Below are 11,108 nucleotides of genomic sequence, written 5' to 3'. Positions count from 1 at the left end.
AGCGACCGCCCGCCTGCAGAAACCCATCCAAGATCAAAGGCGAGGGGGGTCGTTATCGACAAAGAGATCGATTCACTATACCTCTTTCGATCAGAACATAGGAGAAAGAGAGAGTCACCTTTCGCTGGGGGAGAACGAGAGGCGGAGGGGGAGCTCAGAGGGCGCGGAGCGACGCGGGGGGGGGGGGGAGAAATAGTAGCAGTGAGAGAGAGAGAGGGGGGGGGGGGGGGGGGGGGGGAGGGAACGAAGAGCATGGTCGACCCAAGTCGTAGGTTTCTTCGTTCGCAACGGATTAGGAAGACCGGGTCGCGTCCGTCCGTCGGGAAACGTGGAACGATCGGGTGCTGCCCGGGACTCGTGTCGGGACGCAGCTGGCGCTTGAGTTGATCGGGTTGGCATGCGTGCGGTCGGCCTGCGTCGATGCGCCCGACGTACGAGGACGGCCGCCAGTTGGGGCTTCTTGTTCAAGGACGCCGCTTCGCGGGCCCTTCAAACGACTTCCATAACAGCGACCGTCTCATTAAATCCTTTCTTTTATACTTTTTTTGGCCTGAAACATAAAGTGATGTTTCATATTTGCCCCTGCTATTTTTACCTTAGTTTGTCCTTTCCTTCTCTATCTCCATTATTATTGCCTGGTCTCATCATTGGATCATCATTATTGTCCTTAGAATGTTATTAATTGTTTTTCCTTGTACTCATCTCTCTGTTGGATGACAGAAAAATTGGTGTATTCGATTCCTAAATTAAACTAGAATAATTTATTTTAAAAAATCACTAGTAATCACTTTTTACCTAATAACACTCATAATATTTTTTTAGGAATGAACTGATAGACCCCTATTCATTCTATCTAATGATATGGTTAATAGATTAATTGGTCCCATTCGGATCAATTTTTCTAAACCTCTAACACAGTTCCCCTCCTCCTCCATCTTAGTATTCTTCTCCTCCTCTTTCTCTTCTATTTTTCTTTTCTCCTCCTCTTTATCAATTGGTGCATGATATGATAATCTTACATCGTCATTATTTTTATCTAATTGGAAGATTACATATCGAGTTTAATCAATATTTGTTGGATAAACCAATGTTTGAATTTTTTTTTTATTATAAGACCAACATGGTATTAAAAAATAGTTTATAGTCTTCATTTTGTGAAAAATTTTCACCTATAATCAATAAATCAAAATTAATTTATACCTCCTACACATATTTTTACAAGAATAGATTAGAATAAGATTTGATTAAAATGAGATACAGGGTATTTATATTTTATGCCCTAAGTAAAATGATCACATTATCAATCAAACATCTTCCTCTTTCGTATCAAAACATATCAATATCTATACATCCTTGCTACTGGAGTTCTTATCACCATCTTGATTCTGCTTAAATCTGACAATTTGATTGTAAATGAAGTTTGGCTCCCACTTGTTAATAATCTTTATTTCTCATTGTTAGCATACAAATTGAGCAATTTGTCCCAAAGGCTTACTACCCATTGCCCCACATTATTAGGCACATTAGCTTCTTCTGGCCCACTGGCATTTTAGGCTACAAGTATCTTGCTGTTTTAAGAATCATTTCCTCATATTTGTGTGCTTCACAAATCTATCCTCATAAAATTTCAAAGGAGAGTATAAGCCCTTACCAAATCCACTATAGTATATTTTTCATTGTCGCCTAAAGAAAATGGAAGCTATATTGTTCTCAAGAAACCTTGTAAATGGCACCTAAAGAAAATCTTGCCCATTTTCTACCAAAAAAAATTTTGTTTTTTCCTATATAATGTTTAGGTATCATAATAATTGATGAATCAAACATGTCATGAAATTGCGCATTCATCCGAAGGATACAAATGGGGATGGAGTGCCACCATCCACCCTCAGCTTTCACTTGTGGTTTCCCCACTTGGCTCCCCTCCCAATCGCCACAAAACATTCCTTTCCATCAACCTTTTTCTAATCTCTGTTCTTTGCCGACCTATCTTTCCTTTGGTTCCTCCCCAAGCCACGCCCTTCGCTCTCCTCCCCATCTCTCTGAAAGGAGGCTGTGCAAAGGTTGCTGCTTTTGAAAGCTGAATCAGGTTGGTGATCTTTCCTTATTTTCTTGTCTTGTTTACTCGGTCGATGAACTCTTGGAGTGTGGCAGTAGAAGCTGGGAAGGAGGGCTTGATGGGAAGGGAGGGTGGGCAGACCGATGAGTTCCCCGTTGGCATGCGTGTTCTCGCCGTCGACGATGATCTGACTTGCCTGAAGGTGTTGGAGGCTCTGCTGCTTCGGTGCCGATACCATGGTTTGGATTTCTGTCAACTTTCCTTGACGTTTATTCTTTCTTTACTGTAAAGTGATGATTTTTCTTCCCAGTGAGAGAGAGTTCTATGGGTGTGGTAGTAATGCGAATGAAGTTGTGAATTGTGCCGGTGGCTACGACGAATCATGCTACTGTGACTATCAAGTTGCCGAGGGAGAGCAGCGACAAACTTGATTGGTTATCAGTGATGTGCATATGCTAGACATCGATGGTTTCAAGATTCTGGAAATTGTGAGCCCGGAGTTGGTCCCATTAGATTATGTGGTTTTTATCGGGTAAGATATATAATAGAATTAATTGGATTTTGATAAGGTCAATAGAAAAGAAATTTATATTATAGTAGAATTTCTTGGGGGATATCGTTGATTGAATGAACTCTCAACTTATCCTATACCATCTGCTCTTGTCTATAGATAGATAGGATCTTTAAGGACTAGATGAGGTATGTTATGCATCTCATAAAGGATACAGTTGAGAGATTATAATTTCTTTCTCAATCTCCCTGAAACATCAATCTAAGTGGTCCTGTGAAAGGATATGAAAAGAGAAAGACAGTCTAGTTCTCCATGTAGATTGATAGCGGTTTTAGATCTAAAGGCGGTGTCTTTGTAGATCACAAAGAAATCCTTTTTCAGATGACATCAAAATATGCGCATCATAAAATCGATCTAATATTATTTGATTTCAATCCTGGCATAAAAGTTTTTCCACATTACATATAGTATATAATAGTTTTTACAATTTGTAATGGAGCTTAGGTTCTTGAAATCAAATACTTTAAATCTATTGTTTTCCTATTTAAGATGTTTGAATGATTCATATTTTGTCGATCTATATTCCTATATATTATATTTTATCGCTTACTTGTGGGCGATGTTAGATTCCTTGTAAGGTGATCTTCAATAATTGCGAAACAGTAATTGTCGCTATATAGGTTATCGAACTTGTTGCGTACGGCCAACGGATCTGCTGGTGACAGTAGTTGCGCCGGGCAATGTGTGTGTCGCAACAGCCATGCGCACAGTTGATAGCCACACACACACAGCAAGTTGCAGCCAGCCATGTGTAGGCGACAACAACCGCATAGGCAACAACCACTCATGGGCATAGGCCGCTCCTACGCGAAAGCCACCCGCGAGCACAAGTTGAGCGCTGGGCTGATCATGCAGGCAACTGCATGGGCAACAATGCGCACACGCAACGGTTGTGCACGGGCAGAACCTGCATCCAGGCGGCGGCCATGCGAGGGTAGCAATCGCGCCGATGGGCAAGCCACATCAACAACAACCGCACAAGCGACGGTGACTCAAGGGGTTTTTAGATAAAATTATAGTTTTGCCCTCGAGACTAATTTTATCAAATTACAACTATGCCCTTTACAAATCTCGTAATTCCAATTTATGTCCTATTAACATATTTACAGTTTTACCCTTATAAAATTGAGAATTTTAAATTTTTGTCCTTAATTATAAAATTGATAAATATGATTTATTATAATTATGATTGAATTTGGTCATGATTATATTTTGATTATTTGATTAGATTTAATTTTGATTAAAAAAATATAAAATACGGTTTACTTTTTTAATTTTCTTATATGACTTATTGATTATATTTTTATATATGATAAATAAAATCTAATTATTATTTTTAGATATTTATTTAGTTATTCACATGTATATATTTGAAATTATGAAATAATGTTTATCTTTTACATGAAGACATGATTTATATGTTATGATGATTATCAAATGAGTTTTTTTTTACTGATTAATGTTCAATAATTATTATGATTATTATTCTATTATTAAACTATTTAGCATAAATTAAATTAAAGAAATTTGATGAATATTATTTGTAACTCATCTCCTTAATTTTTATCTGGCTTGTAGCTACCAAAGTGGCTTGGGATATAGGCTTTTGGGATGTAAATTATAATAAAATTTTATTATTTATAAGACATTTTAAATTATATTTTATATTATTATATTGGTCTTGAAGCCACTAAAGTGACCTAGACTAATAACTTATAAAATTATATTAAGGAATTAGTCCTAAATGATATTAAGGAAATAATATTCACAATGACATACATAGTTAGGAGATTTAGATAATCCCAAAAGAAAATATATTTCAAATAATTATATGATGGGGTAGGATGATACTGTTTTGGATATTCTTGTAGTTTAGGATTATATATCCAAATATAATAATACTATTCAACAAGAATGGTATCAGTCCTTTATAGATGATCTTGAATGAACACTAGATATGTTAATATTTCACCCAAAGATAAAATCTGGATGATATCAATAGTTCATCATATTTTGAAAAACTCAAAGCATTAATGTTAATGTTATTTTATATTTTACAGTGGTACTTCCATCAATACATTCTTATGCTTCTAGTGTCATTGTACTTTTTGGATCAAATTATTCAGAATGGTTAGAGCATGTATAATTTACACTAGATGTATTAGATTTTGACTTAGCATTACCTGTTGAAAAGCTTGTAGACTTGACTGATAACAGTACTGTGGAATAAATTAATGAAATGAAGACTTGAGAAAGATCTGATAGGCTTAGTTTAATGTTAATAAGAATGACAATTGTAAATAACATAAAGACTTTATTACCGATTGCAACTAGCACACGAGAATATTAAAGGTTATTGAAGATAAATTTAAATCTGTTGATAAGTCATTGGCTAGCATATTAATAAAAGAACTAATTACGGCTCAATATGATGGCACTCGAGGAATTCAGGATCACATCCTCAATATGGTTGATAAGGCTACAAAACTTAAAGCATTAGGTATGAATGTTGATGAGTTTTTCCTCGTACAGTTCATTCTTAATTCTTTTCCTTCTTAGTTTGACTAATTCAAAATTCACTATAATACAAATAAGGATAAGTGAGACCAAAATGAGTTAACTAGCATGTGTGTTCAAGAAGAATTGAGATTAAAATAGGAAAGCTTTTATAATATCATGACTACTACTCAAGGAGTTGGTAACAAAAAAACAAAATTAAAGTATCATTCATCAAAGAAATTTATTAGCTCTGAAAATGTTAAATAGAATAATGAAAAGAGAGCTTCTATAGTAAAATGCTTCTTTTATGGCAAGAAAGGATATATGAATAAAGACTACATTAAACACAAGACTTGATTCGAAAAGAAAGATATAAACTCGACCTTTGTATGTTTCGAATCAAATATTACAGAAGTTCCTTCTAATACTTGGTGGATTGATTTTGGTGCTTCAACTCATGTTACCAATAATATACAGGGATTTCTTTCAATCCGAAAATCAAAAGAATATGAAAGATTCATCATTATGGGAAATTGTCTCAAAGCGAAAGCGATATCAGTGGAGACTTATCGTATACTTTTAGAGATGGGTCATTTGATGGATCTTGTTAACATATGTTATGTTCTTACTATTTCTAGAAATTTAGTTTCTCTATCTAGAATTGATGAGTTAGAATATTATCTTTCTTTTCATATTGGTAAACTCAGTATATTTTATAATTCAATAAAAATTAGTTCTAGAATTTTGTGTGATGGTTTATATAGAATTAATTTGAATCTTAAGTTTGTAAAGATATTATTGACCCTATAATCAAGTGTTTAATTGAAACGTAGTTTCAATAATGAAAGATCTTGTATATTGTGGCATAGATGATTGAGGCATATCTCCAAGGAAAGAATTGAAATATTAGTGAAGGATAATATTTTGGAACATTTAAACTTTATTGATTTTGATGTTTGTATAGATTGCATTAAGGGAAATCAAACTAAATATACAAAGAAAAATGTCATGAGAAGTAAAGAACTCCTTAAGATTATTCATACTGATATCTACGAACCACTCCATATTCCTTATTTTAGTGGAGAAAGGTATTTCATCACATTTATATATGACCTGTCCATATATGGTTATGTTTATCTAATACATGAAAAGTCTTAGGCCGTTGACACTCTTAAGGTGTATATAAATAAGGTTGAGAGACAATTAGATACAAAAGTTAAAATTGTTAGATCTGATAGGATTGGTGAATTTTATGATAAATATGATGAATCTGGTCAGAATATTGATCATTTTGCTAGATTCCTAGAACAACGGGGTATTTATGTTCAATATGTATTATCAAGTATACCACTACAGAATGGTGTTGCCGAAAGGTAAAACCGTACTCTTATGGATATGGTTAGGAGCATCATGAGGTATTCCTCTATGAGTCAATATGGGGTGAAGCTCTTAGGACAGCTATGTATGTCTTGAATATAGTTCCTAGTAAGTCGGTTTCATCAACTCTATATAAGTTATGGACTAGTAAGAAGCCTAGTATAACACATTTATATATTTGGGAGTGTCTTGCAGAGATAAGAGTATTTAATCCACATGAAAAGAAATTAGATCCAAGAACTATTTTTGGATATTTTAGTAGTTATCCAGAAAAATCCAAGGAATATAGAATTTATTGCCCTAATCATAGTACGAGGATAATAGAATCTGGTAATGTAAGATTTCTAAAAAATGATAAAATCAGTATGAGTGAAAAATATCGAAGGATTAATTTTGATATTGAGGAGATTCAGATTAATTCTCCTATATCATCTCTTATTTGAGAAATTATTGTTCCTCAAATCAATGAGACAATTGACGAGGGTGAACAACAAAATAACATCAATAAACTCTCACATTATGTTGATGTCGCCGCTGATGATCTTATAGAACTATCACGATTGACAGCTTTGAGAAGCTTTCAAAGGAAAAGAAAATATGTCATTTCTGATGATTTATGGTATATCTACAAGAATCATATTATAATATAGAAATAAAAAGAAACCCATTATCATTTTCACAAACCATAGAAAGTAACGATTCTGAAAAATAGTATGATACAATGAAAGAAGAGTTAAAATCAATGGACTAGAATGGTGTCTAGGAACTCGTTGAATTGCTCAATAATTATAAAAGAGTCGGTTGTAAATAGGTCTTTAAGATAAAACATGACTCAGCGTGCAATATCGAACGATATAAAGCCAGACTTATAGTCAAAGGTTTTTCTCAGAAAAAATGCATCAACTATAATGAGACTTTTTTTCAGTTTCTAGAAAGGACTCGTTGAGAATTGTTATGACATTAGTAGCTCATTATGATCTTGAGTTACATCATATGGATGTGAAAATAATATTTCTGAATGAAGATTTGGATGAGGAAATCTATATGGAACAACCTGAATGATTCATAGAAAAGAAAAAGGAAAGTTGGGCTTGTAAAATTAATATATTCATTTATAACCTTAAACAAGCTTCCATACAATGATATATAAAGTTTCATGATACCATTACTTCCTTCGGATTTAAGGAAAACACTATTGATAAGTGTATATATTTGAATGTAAGTAGGAGCAAGTTTATTATATTGGTCTTATATGTGGATGAATTTTTACTTGCCAATAGTGATCTTGGTTTGTTGCACGAAACCAAGATATTTCTCAGCAATAACTTTAAGATGATTGATATGAATGAGGCGGTCTATATTATTAGCACTGAGATATTCATGGACAAATCTCAAGGATTATTAGGACTGTATCGGAAAGGATATATTAATCGCATCTTGGAGAGATTTAATATGCATCTTTGCTTAACCAATGATACATCTATTACTATATGTGAAAAATTTAACCAAAACTAGTACCCAAAAAATGACTTAGAAAAGAATCAAATGAAGAATATTCCTTATGGGTGCGTAGTTGGAAGTCTATTATATGCTCAAACGTATACAAGATCATATATTAGTTTTGCAGTTATAATGCTGGGTAGATACCAAAGCAACTCAAGAATAGAACATTGAAAAGCTGCAAAGAAAGTAATGAGATATATGTAGAGGATGAAAGATTATATGCTTATATACAAGAGATCAAATCAGCTTGAAGTGACGGGATATTCATATGCTAATTTTGTAAATTGCCTCGATAGTAGAAAGTCTACTTCAGGGTCTATATTCATGTTAGTTGGTGGGGCAATTTCTTGAAAAAGTGCAAAACAATTGCTTATTGCATCATCAACAATGAAAACTGAATTTATGAAATACTTTGAGGCCACAAATCAAGCTTTATGGTTATGAAATTTTATCTTAGGACTTGGTGTGGTCGACTCAATTGCCAACCGCTGAAGATATTTTCTGACAATATTACAGTAGTTTTTTTCTCTAAGAATGACAAGTACTTTGGTGGTTCCAAGCATATCGAGATAAAATACTTGATGGTTAGAGAAAGAGTACAAAAACAATAAGTGTGAATTGATAACTTAAGCACCACTACGATGATCATTGATCAATTTACTAAAGCTTTACAATGTAAAATATTTAAATAACATGTTATTAGAACGAGGCTTATGAGCAAGCCATAAAAGATATGGTAATTCATATTTAGATGGATGCTATTATTGACATTTTTTTTGTATAATTAAATTTACTTATTTCTGTTATCTTGTTTACATTTATGATTATGCATATTATAGTTGAATGTAATAATAAATTACAATGATCATTATGGACTATATTAGGAAGGGCTAATAATATTGTGGTACAAAGAAAGGAGTATGACATTGATGATATATAACCACTATGACTCGCATTGATAGTTTGACTTAATATAGTATTATTGTGTTTATTGAACTTATTGGCTTGTTTTTAAAATTCATGATCGTGTATAAAATATTTTTCAAAATTCTTTTGGAATCCAATTAGGTAAAATTATTTTCAAACAAATTTTGTTTTGTTTATTTTGATTTTGAATATCTTTTATATCTTACCAATTATTGGGCCAACCGAGAGAATGTTAGATTATGTGGCTCTTTATAATTTGATAAGATATATAATAGAACTAGTTGAATTCTGATAACAGATATTGATCAATAGAAAAGAAGTTCATATTATAGTATGATTCCTTAGGGAATGCCCTTGATGGGAGAAACTCTCCTAATAACTTATCTTAGACCCTCTACTCTTGCCTATAAATAGACATGACCTTTATAGAATGGATGAGGTATGTTATGCATCTCATAGAGAATGCAATTAAGATATTAGAGTTTATCTCTCAACCTCCTTGAACTATCAATCTAAGTTATCTTGTGAAAGGATAGAAAGAGAATCTAATTTTCGTTGCAAATTGACAGCGGTTTTGGATCTAAAGACGATGGTTTTACAGATCACACCGAGATCATTTTTCAAATGACATCAAAAAGATACGTATCATAAAACCAATCTAATGTTATTTGATTTCAATCCTAATATAAAAAAAATTTTCGCATTACATATAGCATATAACCGTTTTTATGTTTAAAGACCTTCCGAGTAAGCTTTGGATGCTATCTTAATTTGGCACCTCATTTGTTGTCTTTGATACTGACATTATGTCCATGATAGCATTGTTTTCATGATCAGGGAACATTTGACCTGTATATTTGATTGTGCAGTGTCGGTTCTCTCAATCTGATTAGAGTAAAACATTTTAATCATTGAAGTATTATTTTTCATCAATTTTCATAACATATGTGAGCAAGCACCCACATTGTAGTTTCAAAACTCACAATGAATCAAGGTGAAAAGTAAAAGTTATTGGACAATACCAGCTGATTGTTTAAGCATCTAATTTGTCAGTTTTTTTGCTAAATGATTAAAGAATGATATTTTTCAATGCAGTGTTGTCAGTGAACAGTGAGATCAAAATGTGATGAAAGGCATAACCCATGGCGCATTTGACTACCTGCTAAAGCCTGTTCGGATCGAGGAGCTCAGGAATATATGGCAGCATGTTTTTAGGAGAAAGAAGCTCCATCACAGGGATTATAGCAAGTTTGATAATTGGGAGGAATCTCCATCAGAATGAACTGTTCGGTATGAAGAGGAAGGATCAAAAAGAGGAAGAAGATAATGATTCTGAGGAGAACATGCATCAGGATGAAGATCCAACCACTCGAGGGCTGTTTCGTCTATCGACCGACACCAGAAGTTTGTAGCTGCTGATAATCAATTAGGGATTGACAGTAAGAGATTTTAACAGAAAATATTCCGCTTTTTAAGGATCCTTGTGTGTTTTTCTGATGCATACATACATTTTCTGGTGCAGAGGCTGTCCCTCAGAGGATACTAGAGCTCATCAATGTCGAGAAGCTTACAAGAGAAAATGTTGCGAGTCATTTACAGGCATGCTGTTAAATTATTTACAGTCATAATGTGTTTAGTTGCTTGCTACGAAGTTGAAGTACCTCATGTTGTGTTTGCAGAAGTATCGGCTTTACATGAAAAGACTTCAGTGCTGTGGCAAGCCAACAGGCTAACACGGTTGCTGCTTTTGGAGGTAGGGAGCCTTCCCATCTGCATATGGGTTCATTGGATGGATTTGGGAGCTTTTATGCATTCAGCGACCTGCCATTACATCACTCCAGCCAAGTGAAGTGCTTGGTAGGTCAACGTAGCCTTACCAATGATCCTTGTTAGACCCCAACAGGGAAACCTTCCTGACACTCGACATGGGAGCTTGTTGCAGGGGATTCCTACATCATCAGAGCTTGAGCAACTTCAACCAAAAAGAATTCAGGAATGGAACAGTCATTCGCCCGGTGGTTCTTCTAGCAGTGGACATTTTTCTTGCAGACCCAGCAGCTCTTTTGTCAATTCGACTAGCAATGCTCTTATATCATAAACACAGCAGCAGCAGACACATTCATCGATTGCTTTTCAAGTAGATCAACATTCATAAGCTCAGATCCTTTTCGTTTG

The 11,108-nt window shown here is 34.1% G+C and overlaps 1 long non-coding RNA gene across 3 annotated transcripts; it reads left to right on the top strand.

Moving 5' to 3' along the window:
* The first annotated feature begins 256 nt into the window (after positions 1-256).
* On the top strand, positions 257-11,104 carry LOC103985185 (uncharacterized). Of its 3 annotated transcripts, none has more exons than XR_010513809.1 (5): positions 257-2,086; positions 2,155-2,295; positions 10,029-10,372; positions 10,456-10,790; positions 10,876-11,104. It is a non-coding gene; the product is annotated as an uncharacterized LOC103985185 (long non-coding RNA). The 3 variants fall into 3 exon arrangements; XR_010513810.1 differs by adding an exon at positions 2,367-2,588 and having other exon boundaries at positions 257-2,295; XR_010513808.1 differs by having other exon boundaries at positions 257-2,295.
* The last annotated feature ends 4 nt before the right edge of the window (positions 11,105-11,108 follow it).

This window comes from Musa acuminata, chromosome BXJ1-5 (genome assembly GCF_036884655.1).
Source record: "Musa acuminata AAA Group cultivar baxijiao chromosome BXJ1-5, Cavendish_Baxijiao_AAA, whole genome shotgun sequence".
Classification (NCBI taxonomy): domain Eukaryota; kingdom Viridiplantae; phylum Streptophyta; class Magnoliopsida; order Zingiberales; family Musaceae; genus Musa; species Musa acuminata.
This window is presented reverse-complemented; position numbering and strand designations above follow the sequence as displayed.